Here is a 26288-nt window from a genome sequence, read left to right as displayed (position 1 = left end):
ATCTCTCAAGTCTGAAAAAAACGTAAAATAATACAAGAGAGATATCGTTTCCAATCCTTTAACGAGCTAGAAAAGACAAGCGCTCGGTAATATTTTCATGTTTAGAGAGTCTGAAAAGAGCTTAAAGAGGACTCCATTTTGAGGAATGAGTGGTGTCTAGGATAGCAACTAGTTCCGGTGATGTTGGGACTTCTCAAAACATGTTGACTTATGTGAAGAGGCTGGCTAATAAGACCAATCATTGCAACTGTTCCTCAAAAAAGGTAAAACAACCAAGTGAAAGCGTATGATTGGCCAAAGAGATGGTGGTGATGGAATAAAACAACCAAGGCTCATATGATAGAAAAGGCTGATAGAATGGAAATCACAAGGGTTAAAATGAAAATGGGTTCATTTTTAGACAAGCTTGAACCATAGGGAACTGTGCTTGGATTCAGTTTCATTTTTACCCAAGCTTGAAATGAAAACTATGCTTGGATTCAGTTTCATTTTTACACAAGCTTAAAACGAAAAACTATGCTTGAATTCAGTTTCATTTTTACACAGGCTTAAAACGAAAAACTATGCTTGAAATTGGTTTACATGCCCCCAGCATGATGAAAGGGAGAGTCTCTTGTAACCTGATGGAAGTCGCTGCAGTGAAGCAGGATGGTTATCCAACACCCTTTTGGCTTCGTCCAGATAGGTACAAAGGTGAATGGGGTAATTCCCTTCACATAACCTACAGGGAAACTTAACTTTACCATTAGGTGCATGCCTCCTAAGCTTCATTACTTTCACCTAAGTAGACTACTTGCGACTATCAGGTGGATGGAATGAAGGTTCATTTACGAGATCAAGTGAAAGACTCGACTGGGATTTTACGAGATCTAATCAAAGACTCGACTTGGAACTTTGCTCCAGGGGACCTTGTTTCATTTTTTAATGAGCTTGACACAAGACAAGGAACTCTGCTCATATTCCTTGTTTCATTATTTAAAGAGCTTGACACAAGACAAGGAACTATGCTCATATTCCTTGGTTTCTTTTTTTTAACGAGGTTGACACAAGACCAGGAACTATCCTCGTGGACCTGTTTCATTTTTAACCAAGGTTGACACAGTGAAAGAACCATCCTCGTATTCCTTGGTTTAATTTTTTAACGAGGTTAACACAAGAACAGGATCAATCCTCATATCCTTGGTTTCATTTTTTAACGAGGTTGACACAAGACAAGGAACTATCCTCATAGGAGTTGTTTCATTTTTTTAATGAGGTTGACACAGTGAAATAAATATCCTCGTATTCCTTGTTTCATTTTTTAACGAGGTTGACACAAGACAAGGAACTATCCTCATGGGGTCTGTTTCATTTTTTAATGAGGTTGACACAATAAAAGAACTATCCTCATATTCCTTGTTTCATTTTTTAACGAGGTTGACACAAGACAAGGAACTATCCTCATGTTCTTTGGATCACAACTCATAAGTGGTCATGAAGGAGAGATCTGGTTCCAATGCCCCTAGTACATGATGTACAACATCACTGAATTGATCGTCAGTTGATGTAGATATGGAACAGGTTGCCACATAATTAACCATTGGTGGTGGGGATGATACCATTGGTACAAAAGGACCAATTAGGGAAGATGGTTGATTGGAATCCATATTTGGACCGGGAAATGAAAGCTGGTCAACGGTGACAATTTTGCCTTCATGCGGGAAACAAATCACTCGAAAGAGTGTTGAAACAATAGCTCCCATGTCATAAACATAGTCGTGCCCTAGAAGTAAATTGTAATCTAAAGGGCCTGGGACTACCATCACATTCAGATAAATGATTTTTCCTCCCAAAGTAATAGGTAACTGAGGGAGGATCCCTAATGGTTGACTGGTTCCTCTGTTAAAACCCAACAGATTCTGGGTAACAGGCACAAGCAGCAGAAAACCGAGCGCTTGCCAAGCAGTTGAGGAAAGGATACTCACATATGCACCTTCATCTATAATAGTGCCAGATACAATCATATTACAAACTTGTACTATGATCTAGAAAGGCACATAAGAAGGAAGATGGAATCCAGCTAGTCGATTCCAATCAAAGGAAGTGACCAAACTACTTGGAGGGGGTACCGTAGAAACGGTAGAATTAACCCCTTAAGTTACGAGAGCGGAAGGATTTTCCTCCTGTCTTGATGGAACAGGCGGATTGCCCCCAAACTCATTTGAATATGAAGAAACAAAAAGAACCTGAGTGGTATCATATTCACTCTCTTTGGGAAAGGTATGATTTACTGAAGGTGAAATCCAGTCAACTGTTACCTCGACCTGTTGATTTGGGTCGGATATAGACTCATATGATTTACTTTCAGAGAAAGTGGGTTTGACCGACGGTTGATTTTGGTCAGTCAATTCATCAACTAGTGAAGGATTTAGGGATAGTTTCCTGTAACCAGATGGAAGTCGCTGTGGTGAATCAGGATGGTTATCCAACACTCTTTTGGATTCGTCCAGATAGGGACAAAGGTGAATGGGGTGATTCCCTTCACATAACCTACAAGGAAACTTAACTTTACCCTTATTTCCTTGAACTTTACTACCACTAGTTGATGGTGTGTCACCAACATGATCTCCAAAAGTTGATGACACAGGATGATGTGAACGGGAAGACCATTCTTCTAAGATCTACAGAATATCAGGAAAATTTCGAAGAAGATGGTCTCCTGCACAAATTTTGCATGGATATCGAACTTTGTGAGGCTTGATGGAAAATTTCTCATTAGATGTTGCATTCAAAGCAATGGTTTCTTGGTTGCCCCTCTGCTGAATTTGCTTCTTCTTCTTCTTCTTAGCTACCTAGTTACTAGTACCAATACTTTCACTAGGTGAAGAGGAAGAAGGAGAGGAAGAAACAAACAAGGAAGAAGGTGAAGGGTCAACTTTAGGATCAACTGGAGGTTGATTTTGTCTAGTTGGAGGCGTACTCAATTGCGGAGAAATCATGACATTTTGAACAATGGAGGTTGAAAACAACCATACTGGCAAGCCAATGGTAAATCCCGGAAGGGACAATGTAGCCATATATGGAGCACCAATATTTCCAAAAGAAGGAAAAGGACTAGGATTCCCATCAAAAGGAATTCCTTGATCAGTGGACTCCGGATTTGTTGCCATATGTTTCAACCTAAGATCAACTAAGGAGAGAGCGAGGAGGATGTTATCTGCAGTTAATTAATTTTATTTCAATCAAAGTAACATAACAAAACAAAAGAGAGATAATCTAGGCAAAATGTTTACCAAGCAACTGTGAACTGCAGAATACCTCCTGGCGAACCAAGAAGTACAGGCAGACAATCTCCCCAAATGTTGTGTTCGGTGTATCACAGTGTACAAGGTGGCCGACTCGGTTACCTAAGGATGGATAGCAACCTAGAGTTTTCCTCCCATATATACTCGAAGGTACGTGGAGGCCCAGTCCGTATAAGCGTTGTCTAATGCAAAACCGCACAGTGAGAGCATTCCCATATACTTTACGTACTGTAACACCGCCCTATATACCTGAAGGTACGTGGATGAGCTACGATATACTCATGTACGTGGAATGAGGTATCACACTCGGGATGTATTGCAGACAAGTTAGCGACAACTGCTTTGTTTTACGACGCCAGAACACGTCTCTAGCCTAGACCTCTAAATGTTTTTTGTTAGGTGACAATGCTCCATTAGGTAAATTCAGATAAATTTTAAGTTGATATTCTTTAGAATTTGCCTTTCAAGGTTCACCACGTGATGTATGTTTGCAATTCCTAAAATGCAACTAATATGATAAGCATTCTTTCCATTCAATTTAACAATGAAAATCCTAGCTACTAGGGATAGAGCAAACAAGTACTTTTTGATCAATCAACAAAGAGCACAAACTAGATGTAATTCCCTAAACCATTCTTTTCAAGCATTCACAAACTTTAATATGCACAATGCATGTTTTTCTTTTCAATTTCCCTTAATGTGAATGAACAAAAAGGAAAACTAATGCACAATCGATCAATAAACTCTTTTCATAAAAATGATGATTTTGCGACAATTTCTTTTCAAGGAAAGGAAGACTTTACGACACTTTCGTTTTCAAAGAAATGAGGAATTACGACACTTTCAATGAAAAGACTAATCATATGCACATATCAATCAATCGATCTTTCATGAATGAAGACTTGACGACAATTCAATTTTCGAAGGAAAAGACGACTTTACAACACTTTCTTTCGACAAAGATCAATCGACCAAAAACTAACTTTGACTATACACTGATAATGACAAAGGAAACATTAAAGAAACATTAATCAATCCAATCAAAGTAGGGTTGGCTAAGGAGATGAAACTATTTTCAGAGACAAAACATCATTGACATTTAGCAACTCATTCAAGCAAAAGAAAATTGGCAAAAACTTTCAGTTCCTAGATGGGAAACTGACCCTTAAGGGATCAGCACAAGCAGCAATTAGAGACAATACGCTGAATCACACTAGATTTATGCGGGAAGTGCACTGCAGTGCACTGTGTCCTTCATTGGACTGCGCTGGTGACAATAATCCATTCTAAAGGCAATTTTGACACAGTTTCGACTCAATTTTTAATGAAAGAAGACTAAAATTCAATTAACAACCACAAGTACAATATGTAGAAATGTCTTAAGAGGTTGATAAGCTACTAATATGGATGATCGCATTCCCTAGTATGGTCGCCAATTTGTTTTGGGAAAATTTAGTGTTCCTGGATAAACGCCTAACCCTCTAGACTAGTATCTTAATCTAGAAACAACAGTACAAAGCATCCTCTATCGTTTCTATAAACAATAGATAAAACAAGAGAATAGAGAACCTACTTGTAGCTTCCACTTGTTCCTTATCTCCCTTGACCGATTTTGTTGCTCCTTCCCGTACTTAAGCCACTTGAGAAGTACTTTCACACAGATAGAAACAAGAACCCATCAAAGCATATGATAATGATCTATTGATTAAACATAGCATGGAATCGAGTACATGATAAGCATATGAAAGCATCAAAATACAATACAAGCATATGGAAAAAGCTTTGAACACTTTATTAGTGAAAGGAAGAGTTACAACCCAATTTTCCTAATTCAGCATCACTCCTCCAGTTCAATCCCATCCTCTCCTCACAACAAGCAAAACACTTTGACATCATTACAATACTTGCAATCAACTCAAATCTCATACCAACAACATCTCCCTATAATTCCAATAATTTCCAGCCAAGCCAGCCCCTGATCACTTAGATGAGTGGTCTTTTTATAAGTGAATGAAGGAAGTTATGCCATGAATGGTGATAATGAATGCCCTCTTAAATTTAGAAATCAGTTCCATGGAAGAAGGGATAAGGGGATTGATGTTCCTTAACTCCCTTCCTCATCCAAATGTGAACTCAAAGGAGTGGATAGCCTTGAGAAACTTCTAGAGGCATCCAATGGATAAGGAATCTTTCAAACCCTCACGGAAATTTGCTCAAATTCGCCTAGCGCAGGCCAAAGAGGGACCAAGTGCGCTGCATAGCACCTTGACAATGTATGGTTTGCATTGCAGCGCACCTTAATGAAGGCCTACCTGCACTGATATTCTTAGAGGTAGTTTCTAGATGTTTTCAGTGATGGAACTTCTTGGGAAGTGAGGCATTCTAATGTTTAACTTCATTAGGGCATGTAACAATTATATTAGGGGTTGATGGGCCCTAATAGTATCGATCTGTAAGTTGGGGTTGATGTGCCCAAATGGATCTGTAACCCAAAGATCCCTGGTTAGGAAAAGAAATTCATTAGAGCATTAGCATTGACCTCTTTGAAGAGCATGACATATTCTTATTGTCTTCATTATCATCAAAACAAGGTCAGAGCTCAACTATCTTCCGTAATTTGTGAACGTTCAAGGTCCAGGTGAAACAACTCTGATTTCAAATACAAGTGATAGCTATTGGACTTCAAGTACAAGTAGTCTTATAAAAGGCATGCTCAGGCAATTAGCATCAACAGCTACAAAAACATGTCAGTTAAAAGGTTAATGAAGGTTGAGATGACTCAAAGGAATTAACAAACTCACATAATAGATCCATACACGAGAATCTATGCACACAATTGAAGTTTTTGTGTATCAGTGAAAATTTGTTAAATCGAGGTTAGTACCAGTACTTCTATGGTATTCAAATTTGATGAAGTCCTTGTTGAAACATTACTTAATAATGGGCATTGTTTGCTAATATCGGGATGACATGCGCCTGATGGCAAAGTGATTCTAGGTGAATGATTTTCTGAGCTCATTGGTGCACCTTTCACATCCAATGTAATACATAAACCTATTTCTAGTCTTTGATTGGATCTCTCGTCCTGCTCATTTGAAGATATAACAAGATGACTTTTCTCTTTATTTGCCTTACAAGTAGTTTGACAATAGTTTCCTTCTAGAGACATTAAATTCATTTCACAAACAACCTAGTTTTGAGTACCATAGTTCTCTACCTCATTTTGGAAGGTTATGGTAATATTAGAACCTTCAAGTTGGTCTCTTCTACATTCAGTGAAGTCTTATGAGGCAGTGTTCTACAAGCAAATCAAAACAAGACTGAAAACAATTATAGGAGTGGCAAGGAAATCCAAGTTTACAATTCCAAGAAACAAAACATCCACTTCAAAGACAACCATGGATTGATAACACCAAATCCACATAATTATTGTGACTTTGACAGTGGACACAAAGTTTACAATCACACTTGAAATATTTCATTAGGTTGCCTAGCTTTCAAAGGTTTCATGAGTTCATAATTAGGCATAATAGCACGCAATTTCCCACTTCCTTCAGAGAAAAGCTTCCTTGAATGAAATTTAACTATAGATATACCATCACTTTGGTACATATTGTTACAAGCCATCATTTCATTTGATTTTTGGATTCCATATTCAATTTTTTTTTATTCAACCTCTGCATCCTTGCATCTTAAACATCCTAAAGGTTAAATTTTTGTTTCAAGTCTTTCTTCCCCAAATTGTTCATCCTTATATTTGCATGAACACTGCACCAAAGGGATATCACACTCCTTCACAAACTCTTTGCCATCATCTGGGAACACATCACCTAGTGAGAGATCACATTCTCCAATCGTAGACGGAACAGATTGAACACCAATCTCTGAAGTCATTCTAAAGTCTTGACCTTGAACTTTTCTTCTTCTTCTTTCTTAGCAACTTTTCATGTCATGCATGGCACAACTGACCCTCCTATTGTTGCTTCCTTGACATCCTTTTCAAGGTTTCCAAGATGATGAAGTTTTCCTCCACCTTAGATGCTAGGATTCCCTACAATAAAAAAACCTAATAAATTTTACATTGGGTTACTCTGCACCACCTACAAGGGTATTAAGCGTTCAATAAACTATTTTAATTTTTAACTTTTATCTAAATGCCACTTTTAATATATAGGGATAAGAGTTCCTTCGAAAATAGTTTTGTCAGTAATAGCAATTTCACTTTGAACTTCAGAATCTAGATATACCCCCGAAAAATAAAATTATATTGCTTCATCCTTTCCGGGTCATTAAGCAAAGATTTAAAGCTTGTTGTTCGTTATCCTTACTTGGCATATTGCTCTTCTGAGACTATTGCCCATTCTACTCCCTCAGGCCGAGCCATATGCTGGTTTACAGGAGTTTCAAACCTCTTAGAGTCAGTGGGAATTCAGTTGGATCGTCTCCATCCTTTCTGATATTCCTTAGATGCTCCTGGTCACCTTTTACCTACTAGACAGGAGCTAAACAAGATCATCAAGGAGGACATCTACAAGCAGTTCGTCCAGGTCACTTAGGTCAATCCTCCAGGAGGGTTGTGCCCAAAGATGGCCTTCTATGCTGAGCACTTCTTGGAGTTGAGAGACGGGCTCATTGTTTGACCCCAGTATACGTTTCACCACTGGATGCATGCTCTTCACATTCCTCTAGGCCAATTCAGAGTAGGTTCTCATAGACTTTGGGTAGAGACAGATCACCAGGTGGATAGACTAGACAGACTCTACCAAGTATGTCATTTACAGGAAGTGGAGACCGAGGTGCACTTCATCCTTGGATGCCCTGTCTATTACGAGATCAGAGAAAGGTTTCATTGCTTGTTCAGAGATTCTCGAACCCTCGCCGACTTTTTCAGGTACCCCAATCAGAGATGTTTGTCCCTATATATGCAAGAGGCTCTTAGGCTCTGAGCACATATTCTTCAGCCTCCCATCAAACCAAACCCCACATAGAAGATCATGACATTTTTCGGGGCACTACCTTTAAACAGGGGTACCAAGAGATCGATTGATACTAGTACATATCCAGACTCTAGATTAGTGAGGATTCGTGGGACCTCACCCTGCCACACGAGATCTCAGCGGCATTTCCGTCTTAGATCCATTCCCGGGAGACAAACTAGGCCCTCCAGCATCCAGTAGCGTGTGAAACCCCTCCCTCGAGACACGATTTAGTGGACAATGTGCACTTACCATCGGCTCTTCATCGGGCCAACAAAGATTGTTGAATTTCTTCAGCGTTATTCATTCAGCCTTAGATGTTAGAAGAGATGAGTCTGATCCTCAAACCTATTAGGTCCTGGATCTTCTCCGTTAGGGCCAGATGTTGATTTACTTCATGCATTGTATCTTTGATTTACTTCATGCATTGTATCTTTTATAGGAGACCGTTTGGTTCTCCCGCTTTTTGTATACATCAATGTACTCAACAATCCCTTTGACCTACTTTGTGATCATTAGTTGGATATAAATATAATTATCTTATCTTATCTTATCTATTTAGAATGTGGAACATACCATTTGATTATTTTTTGTTAGAAAGGCTAGAACACAACATAAACATATATGTGCCCGAAAAATGGGCATATAAAACTTGAACTCGAGTGCCCGTTCACTATGCAACTTCAAGTGATAATGGGAACCAATTTCATAATTACTCGAATCTCAATTCATGACGCATTGCTTATTACACGACTTTGGATGGCTTTCATGTAGTTTTGTTGCCTCTCAAATGTTGTGCAGCGTACATTAGCACCGATTTCAGAGTCCTAAACAAGCTTTCTCATAATTATCACTCTCCATTTTCATGTCGGTTCTTTCTATTCTAAAACTATGTTCAGATTCCAAGTTCTACTATACTTGGGCATTAGCTATTTAGGGATCAAATTATTAAGACTTGTAATAGCTCACCTTGTGGAAAGGTAAAGGTTCTATTGAAGTGGAATTTTTTTAGCCTGAGTTTTTCACTCCATCACTTTCACTCAAATTAGCAATAAGAGATTTGTCAAATTTATTTGATTATGTTAATAATGAAGCATTCAAATCCAGGACATTTTGGAGGATAATAATATCAGTTCCAAGTGCTTTAACAATTTTTGATCCACTATTATGATAGTGGGTGGCTTGATCACATGTCGTTTCAGCTTGTAAGTTAGCAAGAGGCAAAAGTTGTTGTGTCTGTGTTGCCACTTCTTCGCAACCTGCCAATTAGAATTACATGTTATTACAAAGAATGCACTTCCAACAGACAAGTGTTTTTCAAGTGATGCTTTTCGCTTGTGTGGAGAAGCATGACCTTCTTATACTTCATGTCCTTGTATTGCAGATAATGATTTTCTGTGTGCACAGTTAGCTTTACTTGGCTCAGTAATGTCTTTATTGTATAACACAATATCTACTGAAGTTGTCCTGGGAAACAAAAGCAGTAGGACCACCAACATGTAGCCTTGAAGTATCCTCCTGGTTCTTCAACTTCAGAGGCCATAAATCCACTTGTTCCACTTCCCATGTAAATTATCTTAGCTTTCTCCATAGAAGAAGCTAGTTTATTGTTATATGTATGTGCCATATTTTCACTAGTCTGCAGTACCAGAGAAGATGACTCCTCTTCTATTTGTCTCAAGCTTGCTGAGGACACCTTTGTAACACTTGCCTGAGCATATTCAGGAGTTTTTCTTTCCCAAACATACTCATTATCATTCTCCATTTCCATATCTATGACTGAAAACTCCTCTTTCATGACATTTTTATATGTAGATCCTAAATCTTCCAACAACGCATTATTTTCATTGTGCCTGTTAAGTTGAATTTTGGTCAGAGATTTTCTTTCAGTAAACACATGAGCAGTCTGAGACTTTTCTAAAATCCATGGAGAATTGACTATTCTTTGTTCATTTTCATTGCATAACAATTGCATTCCGTCTAGATGACTCTCCTGTAAACCCCCAAATTCCTGCTAAGGAGGATTCTCATTAATGTGAACCAAAGGTTTTGAAACTTCTTGCAATCCAACCATTCTGATGTCTGCTTCAGGGGTCTCCACACCATGCTTATGTGGAATAGCTCAAGTGAACATTCCTCGCATTTGCCTCTCTAAGACAACATTTGGACAAGCGCTTACAAAATTATTCCCTGCTTTTGATTTCTCTAATAATCGAACGAGCATTTCTTCCATTTCCTCATAAGCTTCTGAATGTTTTTCATTATAAGCATACAACGATGATCTTTGTAAATGAATTGTTGCGGCAGCTTAATCCAAGGCATATGTAGCATGCATTCTTACATTATTTACTTATGACATACTTTAGCATTTAAGATGGATGATCAAAATAAAATATTATTTCATAATTCGTGGTGTCTTATAATTGTCTTTAAAATACATATTACATTTTTTTATCAAATATTTTAGTGAATAATTTTTAAGAAATATAAATGTCCGCATGGGGTAGCTCAAGTGGCAATGGTCGTAGAAATGAAGTCTCACTGAACCAGAGATCTTGGGTTCGATTCTTGTCTCACTGAACCAGAGATCTTGGGTTCGATTCTTGTGCTACCCTCCCTGGAAATAGGGTGAATAATGGACATGTAAAAACTAGAAAATGAGAAAGAGTGAATAATGGACATGTAAAAACTAGAAAATGAGAAGGTCCTACCGAAGCTTACAAAAAAAGATCTTTAAAAAACATAAATAAATATTAAATATTTTTATTAATGGTATTTACCTAAACAAAGATATTAATTGCAAAGGAGTTTTTTTTTTAATTAAATATTATAAAGGTTGATACATACAATTTAGAATGGAACAACCCAATCCAATCAAGAAATAGAACAACCCAATCCAACCGAGAAATAGTGAGATGAATGGTCATAATAAGAAAATAAAAAAAATATTGCATTTTTAATAACCAAAGTATAAGGTTGAGATGTGAAATTTGAAAGTAGGAACCATATAATCTAAAGAAAAGTGACATGAATGATTATGTGAATATGTAGAAATGGAAAAATAAACATTGAACAATAGTCACCTATATTGTGTAACATATTCACCAATTTCCTAATAAATCAATTTCAAAATTATATATAAATTTCATAATAATATTTCAAGAATATATAATTAAAAATGTTATAAGATTTGCTAATAAATTGATTTAAAGAAAAAACATATATTGAAAGTAGATTAAATATAATTATCAATTTTTAATACAAAATAAATTGATATAAATCAAATTTTTTTTTTTAAGTATTATAATATTTTATATTATTCTTTTAAAAATATTATAGATGATATAAATAATAATTTTCACTTTAATGAGTGATTCATTTTGAATTATATTTATTTTCTTTATTCGCAGATGCTTTAAGCATTCAATGTTTTATAGAACAAAAATTTTGTTCAAATAATTACATTCCGTCCCAAAAAATTCTTGTAAGGTTTGTATATTCATCTGCCTATGATAACATTAGCATGCATTTGTTGAGTTTTACTCAAGAAATTTGAAACATTTATAGTAGTGAAAAAATTGTGGACACAAGCTCAGCGAATTCCATAAGTATCCAAGTTTCCCCAAGTGATTCATAGCCTGCAAACATATTTCAAAAATGTGGTTTTGAATGATATAATTGTTTCTGATTTTTCCAAAACACCACGAGTGATGTATCATTGATGCTCTAGATAAGACATTGTTTTAAGCTCCCAAAGCATACAAACATGATAGTTTCCCAAAAAAAATCTATATGCTGCTACCGAAAAGGATAATAATTATTGTATTCATCATGCTAATTTCTTTAACTATGATCAATTTATGCCTAGGGGCATAACTGGAGAACGTTGAGCATGCCTTCTTTGTCCTCTTGGATTTTCCACTGGCCTTGAGCTAACACCAATCCTCTTTTTGAAAGGTTGTCAACTTCCTGGCTTTTTTCCATGTATGCATGCGAAAAGGATATATAAGAAAAATTCCTTATTCTATTCACAATGTTATGATAAAATGGAAACATGGTGTGGTTCCTTAGCCTAAATTTGTCATTCATCCATTTTAATACATTCATTGAGTATGTATATATATATATATATATATATATATATATATATATATATATGACTTGTAGATACTCAACTAATTGTAGAAGGAGTTTTAAAGTGAAAAGCTCGACATAATTGTTGGAGGATAGTCCAATTGTAGAAGGAGTTTTAAAGTGAAAAGCTCGACATAATTATTGGAGGATAGTCCAATGCCACATGAGGAGTAAAAATGTGTTTATGAAATGTATAATCAACCACCAACACCTCCAATGGAGGGGATGCATTGTGCAACCCCATCAAAGAAGGCCCACATATTGTCCTTACAAATGTCCTGGTCAAGATGAGAGGGTTGTTTTGCAGTAGGCACTCAACTAATTGTAGAAGGAGTTTTAAAGCGAAAAGCTCAACATAATTGTTGGAGGATAGTCCAATGCCACATGAGGAGTAAAAATGTGTTTATGAAATGTATAATCAACCACCAACACCTCTAATGGAGGGGATGCATTGTGCAACCCCATCAAAGAAGACCCACAAATTGTATTTTTGAATGTCCTAGTCAAGATGAGAGGGTGGTTTTGTAGTAGGCAATTTATGAGGGAGAGCATCCAAAAATGCTAGACTATTTAGGGTCGCTCTTATGTATGACTAGCCTTGGTCTTCAAAAATAGTCCAATTCATTTCCAATAAAATAACCCAGCATACCACCAAGCCTTCAAGCAATCCTCAATTGAGGGACCATCCCACACATGTTCATCTTCGACAATCTTCCTTATCGTATTGTAGAAGAGATCCCACACAATTCTCTCATAAATCACTTCTACAACATGACTAACAACTGTGGAAATATACATTAAAAAAACTTCCTTATCTGTAGCTAGACACTTATGGAGAAGGGACATTGGACGAAAATGTAAGATATTGATTAAACATTAGATAGGAAAGGCAGGCATCAGCTAAGACCCTAGAATTATATTTTTTGCAATATATCTGAGGTGGGGGATTTTTTCTTCAAGGGAAGGCATATGAATTTTTTTGACTTTGGAGGGCAGCAAAATTTCCATAATATTTTACTCCACCAAGGAGGAGGAGAATCAATGGAGTTCTGGACTAAAGAGAGGTATCCAAATTTGGGCAAATAAAAGCTAGTCGGAGCCAAAGACCAAACCAGATTGTCTTCTGCAGTGGAGAGAGATACAAGACTCTAATTCAACACCAAGATGTATCGCTCCCATTCATTAGCTAGGTTTCCATCAAGTTGTAAATTTTGTGCCCCAATCTATGATTGAGGCCCAACAAACCTTGGTCGATTAGAAATTTGGTGCAAATAAAATAGTCCTTTGTCAATTAAAGTTTGAATGAGTTGATCAGATAGGATATGTGAGTTCCTACTACCAATCCATAGGTCTTTTCAAATAATAACATTAGATCCATCTCCAACTTTGCATCTAAGGCCTTTCCAAATGATTTCTACAAAATTGATTATGGCCCTCTACACTATTAAGCCATTATTAGCAGATTTTATGGGAGATCTAATCCATTCCAAAAGACAAGAGGGAGATATGTATTTTCTTTCCACAACCTTTGCCACAAACCTTGTCCCTAGACAAGTTTCCAAACTCCCTTTGCAACTAGAGCCATTGAGTGCTAAGGTAGTTTTTTTAAACCCCCCCCTCCAAAAGCTTTTAGGAGAGATATGGAAGACCAGACTGTTAGTGAAAATGATCTACGACCGCACCTTCCTACCCAAAGATATCTCAAGGAGATTTTTTTTAATTTGTTGAGAATCCCTTTCGGGATCCAAGCTAGGAAAGCCTAGTAATCTGGGATGGCTTCTGTATCAACTTTGCAGAGCACTAACCTCTCTATCCTAGAGAGCCATCTATTGCATTTGGTCTTGACTTTGAGATCTACCTTTGCAATTAGCCAAGCCCAATCCTCTTTCTTATAATTACATTCGTTTCTATATTATGTGTTGCCACTTTTGTTTTTCTATTTTTGCATTAAGGATATTTATAACTTTTATAGGTCCAATAATCCTATCATGATAGTCTCTAATATATTATTCAATGAGATTCTAGAAAGTTCTAATAATTAATGTGACGTGATAATGAGTGTTTTTTAGGATGTTATAATAAGTCATATGGTTTATGGATTTTTTGGGGGGATTTTAACTGATTAAATAACATATTTTTTATTAAATGATTCTTTCAGATAGTTTTTATGTAAATAGTTTAAATATATTTAAATAAGTAACATATTTTTATTGAATAATTTTTCAAATAGTTTATATGAAATTGTAAATTTTATTTAATAATATATATAAACCATTTATAATATACTAATCTTAAAAATTTAGTTTGATATTAATTTATGATGTATTATCATAATTAGGTATCAAAAAACTTTAAAAGAATTTAAATTTAGACTATTTAGTTGTTAAGTTAAATTTAATCTCTAATTATATTACAATAGAATTTATATACAAATATAAAACAAAAGAAAAAATAACCATGCATAATTTCAATTCATTCGTTAATCTATTGTAAATATAGATCATTCCACATATAAACAAGCATGAATACTTATTTGTAAATGAAGATAAGTTCACTAAACAAGTTGTTTAGAAGTGATCTAAAGTCAAATTGTAGGAATCAACCATGGATTCTAGCCTAAGCTAGACCATGATACCGTCAAGGTTTAGGAACCTCTTGCATGGTTTAGTCTCACTCAACTCAATCCATTACTCTCATGACATATGAGCATTCCAAACCCTTGCCAAGCAATCAATCAACATGGCATTCTCTTCTCCTTCGGAACACAAGGAATATCTTCCCTTTATTTGCTTCATATTCCCTTAGCGATCGTTTTTCCATCTAATACAAGCAAGAAGACTCCAAAAATTCTAAATTCCTACTTTGAATGACTCAGAGGAGAATACTTGGCTCAAATTGTCCATGAGTAGTGCTAACATGGTTATAGGTTTTAATGATGTTTACTTTATGAGTAGTGCTAACATGGTTACAGGTTTTAATGATGTTTACTTTAGTTTTTGTTGGCATTATAGCCATAATTTTTTTCTCAAAAATTATCCTCTAATTTTTTAGCAACAAGTCCCCAACTTCCCGTAGGCTATTCCAAACAATAATTCCAAGGAGTTCTCCCCTCGTTTGTATGAGTAGAAGCCATAGTTTCAAACAAGTTCCTCCATGAACAAGGAGAGGAAGAATATTCAAATGGGAAAATGAAGAATGCTCATGGGAGACAAATGCTCCTATTTCAAATAGGGGAGTGTAAGAATTATTCATGAATGAGGATTAATAATGGCTTTCCCCTAATATTTTTCATATCACAAGTTCACCCTTCACAATAATCACTTGGAAACATCAAAAGTACCACCCAAATCAATGATTGATGCAAAATATTTGTAAGGGAGCAAGGGCAAGGAAGGTGCACCTTTGAATGACAAGTGCTCACTCAATCACCTGTGCACTCCCTCTCCTTTACCCTCCTTATGGTAGCATGGTACCCTTGTTGTTTTTTAAGCAACTTTTTTGGTGGAAATTGCATCATTATCTATTTCCTTTAATTCATGTTTTTACATACATAACCACATCATAGTCCTTGTTCCTTACCCATATATGAATTCACTAATTGGGTATTGTCCTTGAGCCCATATTTCTACATACATAACCACATCATAGTCCTAGCCCCTTAACCATACTCATATGAATTCGCTAATTGGATCTTGTCCTTGAGCTTCACATTAAAAATATTTATAATGCATTTACATTATTTACACATGATGTCATTTATCTCAATCTATATGACTTGATTCCCATCACACAACCTCATTATTCACATAATACATAATTTAATGTATTCTAATTGTGAAAGTGTGATAATTTAGTTTGGAGAAATATAGTACTAATTTAAAAATAAAATAATCTTTATTTTAATAATAACTTTGTAATACCCTTCTTTATGGTAATGATGCTAACAATGTTCTTAGCAATGTATTGATTGTGCATGTGCAAGGTTAAGATCATGTTTTTGGGTAACAATCTGCCTTAATTTGATTGATCTTACTACAAGTGAGGGGGTGGATAAATCTAAAGTAACTAGAGATCATTTGAAGGAGGCTCAAATAAATTCTGTAATCATTTCAAGCACAAAATTGACTTTTACTAGCACTGTGAATTTTCCCTCAACTTTGTATTTATAGTGAAATATAATTTGGCTTCTAGAATTCTCTAAACTAAACATCCTAACTAAAATGCTACACAATAATCTCATGCACAAAAAATGAGATTATTAAAAATGTAATTGTGAAAATTAGTAAGAGAGTAGGGGCTCTTCTACATAAGGAAAGTGGGTAAGCCAAGGTTTGGGAAGGGAAAGCACGCATTAGGGGAATTTTGAGGTCTAAAATTGGCCTCCTAAGGAAAATAATAAAATAATAGATAAATAATAAAATAAGAGTTATGAATTTTTTTTTCCCTTTTTACACTACAATTCATGTAACCATGGTTAAACTCAATTGAAAATGTTGTACAAAATTAAAATTAATAAAAATATTCTATTGATGTGACTAAGTCAGTTTTTCAAGAAAAAAGTCATTTAAGAGGCCATCGCATTTGTGGATAAGTCGAATCACTATGCTTGATAGTGATTCCATTTAATCTATCATGACGCAATCCATCTAATATCTTTCTGCACCGCATGCTTGGTTCAAATATTTGAAAACCATTTCATTGTATTCGACACTCTTAGCTTATAAGAGCTACTGACAAGCGCATAAAATATTTTAAAGGTCCTTGGGTTAGTGGCTCGGTCGGTCATTTAAACTGTTGAATCACCACCACATAAAATTATTTGGAGGAGGCCCTTGCTTGGTTTCCTTGCAAGAACAAATATCATTTCCCCTATATAAGCTACATTTGGAGTAAATGCAACATTTCCTCTTCACCTTCCACATTCGCATGAATTTTTCACCCGTTTCCTTTCTGTCTTGAGATTTTTTTCTTATTGGTCAACTATCCATTGAACGGGATTCCAATATAATTGTAATTTGGAAACTTTTGATTGAAGTATTAATTAATACATTGTCATGAACACCAATTTGTTTGTTTTAAAGTTGACATAGAACTCCTACTCGAATCCCCCTTGAAGAATGATGCAGTTGAGACTCTAAGACTTTGTCACATCCTTTGACCACCCTACATCAAACCAAAACTACTTAGCTTGCTCCACCCCACCTCACTACATGGTCACCTCCTTACCTGCTAATATAAAAGTTCTTGAAGTATGCAACTTCAATCTAGTAGGGTAGTTTTCTTCATCTAATAACTAGAAAGTATCAATAGAAAGTGGTGCTTTATAGAAGGAAATAATTAGTCGTTCTCATTTTATAACCATCTCAATTAGAACAATGGGTAATTATTCTTATATGGGGTTTGTATTTATTCAAATTATATTCTCATTTTGTAATCTTTCTTTTTAGTTAATAAATCTTCATAGTATAATTTTGGAAGGATTAGATGGAGGATAACTTGATGCAATCAAGAGAATATGCTAGAAAGGAATGAGGATTCAAAGGCCAACAAAGAAAAGAAGAATATTGTCTTCAATTTGTTGGACTTGTGGGTCTCCCTTGGGAGATATCAGAATCCTTCCAAGTGGGGGCCTATGAACTATGTAGTTGTTTCCTCAGTTATTAGAGTCTTTATCCTTACTACCTTCCTTCCTCCTTGAAGATGGTCATGGATCAAATTCTCTATAGCTCGATTGTTTAGGCAAGGCGAATTTCTTGTAGGTTTTAACCCTATAGAAATTACCTGCAAAAAAATTCTTCAAATAGAAAAATAAACAATGGAGAGAATAGAAAACAAATATACATATAGATTTTCCCTTGGATCCAAAAACAGAGACTACTAGATTGATTTTTCATTATTTTCCTTTCAATGCTACAATACATATATATACATGTTGATGCATTCATAAACCCCAATCCATTAACCTTGGATTAGAACATAACAATAGTTCCCTTGACTGGATCTACAAAATACCATGGGCAGAAAACCATCATGCCCAAAAGCATGTGCAAAACCCATGCACAAAACCATGGGTTGGTTCGTCCACCATCTTTGGGTCTACCCCCCCATCCTTGGGTCTGCCCAACTATATAACACAAACCATATTTGTGGCTAGTCGTGGAAAGAATATAACGCACACCCAAAATTTCTCTTGGCTCTTCTCATCAACAAGGGTGATTCTCCCTTTTGATGTAAAATTTGTTTTTTCTTAATATCATGTTATCATATAACAATGATAAGTGCTTGCTAACTTTTCAGTCGAAGTGTAAGGTTGAAAAACATAATTATGGTAAGAAAATGAGAACTAGGTGATGTTTTTTTTGAATTCATGCTTTTGTGATCCATAATATGTTTGACAAAAAATCTTTCGCTGAAAATCACATAGGAGAAAATCTCATCTAGGTGATTTTCTCCTATGTGATTTTCAACGAAATATTTTTTGTCAAAGTAGGTGATGTTTTCATACCTATATTGAGAGAAGGGGCACATTGCAATTTTCATGTCAAAGTTTTTCACGTTGAGGAAAAAGTTCCTTGAAGAAGTTCATTTGTTGAAACTCCTCTCTTTCAAAGGATTGAAAATCTTCTCTTTAACTTCTTTTCCTTTGTATAAAATTCCTTCTTTGAAGTTAATATTCTATTAAAAAAAGATCTATGCCAATTTTTTAGTGATTATCATATCCATATCAAAGTAGGAGAGAAACATTTGACATGTTAGAGTAGATGTTGTGAGGATGGCTAGTGAAACTTTCAAAACGCTCGATATCTCTAATTTTGTTTGCTCCCATAACATGAACAACACTAACATAGAGCTCTCACAAAGCTACTACTAAGAATGATGCAAGAACTACAAAATGATAAAAGATTAAAAAATATAATAATGTTATTATTTAGGAAGATACCATGCTAATGTCGATTACAAACACTAAGTATATTGAGTTTTCATGGATAGAATTAACTAGTTTTAAAACTCTTGACAAAATGGAATACCTACAAGAAATCACTATCTATACAATGTGCTTTGGTGTTATCCCTTCCTGCATGAATGTAGATCCAAAGCCTAATGCTTGGGCTACTTATATGCACCATTAATGAAAGGATGGAGGAATTAAATAGCTTGGTCTATGTGATAGAGTGATGGCTATTGAGATAATGATTTGATCCTTCATGAATAGGCCTAGATATAAATAAGTTCATTCCTCAATCATTTATCAAGCATGTGATATATGTTTGTACCAAGAAACAATGGGAATATTTCCAACAATACCAAACCAGGTGGAGGAACATGTGAAATAAGATAAAGTTTCACCAATTGTGTCACAATTCCTATATGTCATATGTGTGGGTGACAAGAATTTCACTTGGAATTATTACATGAATCTTGAGCTTTTAAAGCCATTCACCATTCCAAAATTCATGGAGTTTCCTTGACTAAGAGCATATATAGAGATCTAAAACATTGTATGCGAAGTATATAATGGTTGAACACCTAATAACCTAGGAATCCCATCAAAGTTGTTGCGGTCTAATAAAATCATGGAAACCATGAAATTTTTCCATTAATTATTAACTTATAACTATGTCCTATGTTATGTTGTGAGCATATTTTGGATGTTTTTGTTGAAGTATATTCCATACTAAACCCTCTAATTCAGAATCTTTGGTCCAGATTTAAAACCACCTAGTTCTCTAGTGCAAATCGAAACCACCTAGTTCTCTTGTGCAAAATGAAACCACTTGGTTCCATGAGCATTTCACCCAATTGATTTGATGATAGAATTGGTATGGGAACAATAAATAGCTCAACATGGCCATGGTGTGACATCCATAGTAACAATCATGGGGCCATTCCATGCAATCTCCATATGTTCAAATGAAACAATTTTCGCATGGACTTGCATCACACTCTACATTTCATTATGTTAACATGCATATGTTACCCATGCATTGTAGAAAATCCAATACAAAAGACTACGTTAATGGCCTCACCTAAAAGTAAGTTGATGGGAGAGATGACATGTATTTTAGTGGGTCATATATTGAAGTGAGTGATATAAACCACCTAAATTTTCAATTAGTTTCTAAACACATAAAAGAAACTAATGTTCCCATACTATGACTATTCTCCATGGTTGTAATATTATAAATCTTTTCGAACCAATAAAAGAAAAATTTATAAAAATTATTTATTCAAAAAATCTATAAAATGTTTGGTTTGAAGACAAAAAAAAAATGTTAATACATGTACCACTTAATAAATGTTCTAAATTTACAAAATTTGTCAACGGGCTTGGTTCACAGATAAGGTCAACATAGTAGTAATTAGACATACATCTTTCAGGAGGTCGGGAAATCCTCATTTTTTGTCATTTTTGTTGGGTCAATCAATCGAATGAGTAGGGAAAACTAAGCCTACCAATATGGGAAACAAGGGTTGATTTCTATAGGTATGATAGGGAGGCTAGGGTACAAAAACACCAGGTGGGAAGGGGGAAACTAAATCAAGCTTTTTTCTCTCATAACCAAATTACTTAAATAAATTTAAAACCAAAAACCATTTAAACCCTAAAAGTGGCAAAGAAATTCCCATACCTAGGTCAATTATGGGAACTTATTGTCTAGAAATGGCGCTCGTCACATCTTTTTTGCGGGGCAATTTACTTGGCAGGTCACTTTCACAGGGAAATTCCTATCATGGGAAAGAGCGCTCAAAAAATTGATTATGTGGGTCAATTCTGTTGTGGTTAAACTACAGGTGGGATTTCATTTTCCTATTTATACCATGCAAACTTTCAGTCGAGAGGTTTAATTAGATTCTAGATTCTCGGCCGAGATTTTTAAATGGAATCTAAACTCTTGGTCGAGAGTTATAAATAGAATATAAACTCTTGGCTGAGAGTTTGTGTCTGAATTTTTTTTACCAAACTTCTCGGTTCAAAACTTGACAAACTCTCGTCTGAGAGTTTTAAACCTTGGCATTAACCTAACCAAACTCTCGAATAAAACATTATAAAACACCCAGACAATAATTTTTTTTAACTCTGGGATGAGAAAATTTGTTGACTTTTTTCTATAAATGGCAATGCAATTTATCCCTACACTCCAAAAATTGTTTCCCAATTTTGCATTTTCGCCTAAATTGAATCAAAGAAATCATACTTACCCATGACTAAGCATGTTGAACTTAGGTTAGAGATCACTGTGATGGAATCTATGCATTTTGTGGCTATACAAGATTTACCTTTAGAGTTATACAAAGACTATGTGACTTGCATAAATACAAGGGAACACCTAATATGTCATTAACTAGTGAATATTCTTCATATATTAATATTACATCTCGAAAAGAATTCTCATTCTCAACAAAAATAATTTATTGGGAAAAATATAAGGTAGACATTTCTTTTAGCCCATTTTATTTTATTTTTGTGGATGAAATCACACATAAAACAATAGGGAGACACCTTATTATATATATTACATATCTAATGGATGGAGGAGGAGGCTCACATGCAACAAAATTTATTCTTCTTTTGAAAATAAAGGATAGTGTTGCCAATTGATGTATGAATCATTGTCTAGATTTGATCTAAAATGGATTTATCAAAATATAAAATGGTAGGATTTGGGTCAGATGGAGCTTCATCTATGAGATGTATTCATAAAGGTTTGGTTGCTAAGTCGCTTTGTGAAGTGCCTCATTTGTTATGCATTCATTATGTAGCACATAGCAAGGCACTAGCTATAACTAATGTAATTTTCGTGAGTTTAATTATATTGATAAGTTGGCCAACAAAGTATATTTTTGATTTGGAAAATTTGCAAGTACGCACAGAGAACTTAAAAATTTAATGCACATATTTCAAATGGATAAATTACGAGCACTTCAAATTCATCGAATCCAATGGCTTTCCAAAGGACATGTGATGAACGTGCTTGTCAGAATCATGTTAGCATTATTACAGGAATGGAAATGCGATAATAAAAAGATGTATGAAATGTTAACAATATTTGTTACAAGAATGGAAATGCGATAATAAAAAGATGTATGAAATGTTAACAATATTTGTTACAAGAATGGAAACATGATAATCAAAAGATGTATGAAATGGGAACAATATTTCAAGTTCAATTTTGTATTCATTTGTTTACAGATGTTCTAAGTGAATTAAATAAGATAAGTCAATGATTTCAAGAGGAGCATATTGATATAACATCTATTGGTATGCAATTAGATGTGCTTATTGAACTTCTTTGCAAAAGATTATTGCAAGATGTACTGGGAGTAGGTTCTCAACATGTTTCATATTTCTTAAAAAAATAGAACTTGAACATTTTGAATTTATTGATAACTCGGGTGCTTTACATGTGCATATGTTAATATTTGAACATGTACCTAATTCACTTGGGTCACCCACTAGGGATGATTATGTTTACTTGGGTGAAGCATTTGTTCAAAAATTGTTTTATTTTATGAATAATAGGTTTACAGATTTGCCAATATTTAATGCAACAAAATTGTTTAGTCCTCGGTCTTACTTTGAAGAAGAGAGTGAAAGAGACTCTGAAACAAAATGATGGTGGAGATGTCTATGTGAAAAAATTGATATTGGATACTAACTAATAATTGATAAAGAAAAATGTGAAGTTGAAACAGAAAGTTTCATTATTATTTTACATCAAACATCACCAAAGAAAAACATGATTGGAGCATGGAAACAATGTGGAGGAGAACCTAAATGGTGTGACTTTTACCCAATTTTAATCAAATTTCAGCAAATTGTTCTTATTCTTCTTGTTAACTTTACTAGTTGTGAAAGAGAAGGTCGGCGGAGGCGGCTGGTTGGTAAAGTCGAACTCGTAAAGACGGTGAGGTCTTGTGCTCAAACCTGAGCGAGGGCGTTGACTAGTCGCGAGGAGTGACTTGCCTGGGCCAAGCCCGCTCACCTTTTAAGGTCGGCGGAGGCGGCTGGTTGGTAAAGTCGGACTCGTAAAGATGGTGAGGTCTTGTGCTCAAACCTGAGCGAGGGCGTTGACTAGTCGCGAGGAGTGACTTGCCTTGGCGGAGGCGGCTGGTTGGTAAAGTCGGACTCGTAAAGACGATGAGGTCTTGTGCTCAAACCTGAGCGAGGGCGTTGACTAGTCGTGAGGAGTGACTTGCCTGGGCCAAGCTCGTCCACCTTTTAAGGTCAACGGAGGCGGCTGGTTGGTAAAGTCAGACTCGTAAAGATGGTGAGGTCTTGTGCTCAAACCCGAGCGAGGGCGTTGACTAGTCGCGAGGAGTGACTTGCCTGGGCCAAGCCTGTCCACCTTTAGTCTGAGAAGCTAGGGTTGGAGTTGAAGATAGGGTTTTGGACTCAGGATCTATGGTGGGGAGCGCAGGGGGGAGTGTTGCTCCCTCCTACAGTCAAGCAGTCACAGATGGAAGTAAGGACGCGGGAAAGAAGCATTTAAAAAAACCTCTGGAGAAGATTTCAGAAGCACGAAGCCAGGGGACATTTGGAAGAAGTGGACATCAGGATCAGGAAGGGAACCAATAGGAAACAAGTAAAGAAAAGGAGAATGGAGGCAGCAGTGAAATACCGGCTTCCATAAGGACATCTGGGGTCTGCAAACCCAAGTCAGGCATTATTCCCTGGGTCATATTGAGCGACCTAGTGATACAAGCACATAGGGATCATATGACAGAACATGCAATCATATGCAAGTTCATGGGGTTATGGCCGACGGAGAGGGCGTTACACATCTGGATAAGGAGCCATTGGAAGCCAAAGGGAGAAATACATTTACATCTGGCTTCTAAGGGCTTTTTTACAGTAGTATTCACAAGCCTAGAGGACAAAGACAGAGTGTTTGAAGGAGGGCCCTATTTCTATGCTGCGGCAGGACTCTACATGCGGCCATGGATGATGAACTTTGTCCCGGAACGTGAAACTTTCACATCAGTACTGGTTTGGATCAGACTATACTCCCTTCCTTTGGATTACTGGCTACCAGAATCTTTGAAAACCATAGGCAACAAGCTGGGGTATTTTCTAAAGATCTCAGAGGCAACTCTGAAAGGAAGATATACCTCCTTTGCCTGAATATGTGTGGAAATGGATCTATCTGGAGCCCTTCCAGCAGTGATAATTTTAGAAGTATATGATGAAGATTGGGTGCAAATGGTGGACTATGAGCACATACTATTTAGGTGCTACAAATGTCATGAACATGGGTGTTAGGCCCCTATACTACTAGTGTAACCCCTTATTGTTATTAGTATAACCCACTTATTATATTGATGTACCCATGTAGTGCCCATATTGTTACTATTGTGCCCCATAGAAGCCCACTATTATTATTATTGTGCCCTTACATTATTATTGTTATGTCGGCTCTGATTATGTTATAACCCCTTAGACTCCTATATATAGAAAGGAGGTCTTTTCATTTGTATCATCCAAGAATTGTTCATTTATGTAATGTAAAGGAGGTTGCCCCCTCGAAGAGGCTGAATTATAAGGCGTTGATATTTCTTTTCTATCTTTTCTTGAGCTGGTTTCATAACATTTGGTATCAGAGCTTTGGATTCTAGGGTTTCGCTGCTCCAAACAGGTCATCGTGGAATTTTCGCTATAACTTTTTTTCTGTGACGTTTCAGAAGTCGCAAAAAAAACCCATTTGAGAAGAAATCGCACTGAACCTGGGGTCCAAATTTCAGAGCTTTTCGCGCGATATTGTCGGAGATATGATCTGAGGAAGTTGGTCTTTTTGCAGACTCCTGAATTACACTCAAAACAGGTGACCTGGGGAAAATCATCATAACTTTCTTTCTGAGCATCGGATTGAAATTTTGTAAGAAGTTACAGAAAGAGGACGGACTGTAGTTTTATTTTATATATTTTTCAGAGTCAAAGGTTGAAACAGTGACACGTGGCACTTCATACAAGTTCGCTCTACTGAATTAGTCTATAATCAGGTCATCTTGGGAGATTGTGCATAACTCTTTCTTGGAGAATCCAATTTGGATCAGACTAGTGGAATTGGAAAGTGGACACAGAGGGATACTACAGGTCACAGTTTCAGAACTTAAAGATCCGAAAGTACAGAGTTACAGTCATTTCAAGGTAGAGCTCCTAAAATCAAGAAAAAGCAAGATGAGGAAGTTTGATGGCAAGGATCCGGTAAATTGGATACTTCAGATGGAGCAATATTTTGATATACATGGTGTACAACTGTTACAAAAGGTATGTATTGCATCTTCATATTTAGAACCATATCAATTTTTATGGTACAAAGGGCTTTGTTCTCGTAAAAAACTTGTTACGTGGTCAATTTTCACAGAGGAAATGATAGCACATTATGAGGATACAAAGAGCAACACCTTCTTTAGAGCAACACCACAACAATTGGAAAGAGTAAAAGGGCTTTGTGACATAGTGGAAAGCAAAATTATGGAAACCAGGAAGCATACCCATCACAACTATAAAGATGGAAGTGTTGTTTCTCCTAGCCTTCCACAACCTACAAGGGTTACACCACAACAATTGGAAGAAAAAAGAGAAAAAGGGCTTTGTTACAATTGTGATAGCAAATGCATTAAAGGTCATAAGTGTGCTGAGAAGAAATTATTTTACATAGAATATGAAGAGGAGGAAGAAAAGGATCAAGAAACATCAAAAGAAGGAGATATGCGCCAGGACCCCATCCCAGAGAAAGAAGAAATGAATCAGACGATATCTTGTAAAGCATTGGCAAGAATTACCACTTCTCAAAATCTCAAGATAGAAGGACATATCAAGAAGAAAAAGGTGCAAGAAGTGAAATATCACATCGAGAAAGAAGAAATGAATCCAACCATATCTTGTAATTCG

The sequence above is a fragment of the Pinus tabuliformis genome, chromosome 3_2, assembly GCF_031772625.1.
Source record: "Pinus tabuliformis cultivar Carrire ecotype Pingquan chromosome 3_2, CPIR1, whole genome shotgun sequence".
Classification (NCBI taxonomy): domain Eukaryota; kingdom Viridiplantae; phylum Streptophyta; class Pinopsida; order Pinales; family Pinaceae; genus Pinus; species Pinus tabuliformis.
This window is presented reverse-complemented; position numbering follows the sequence as displayed.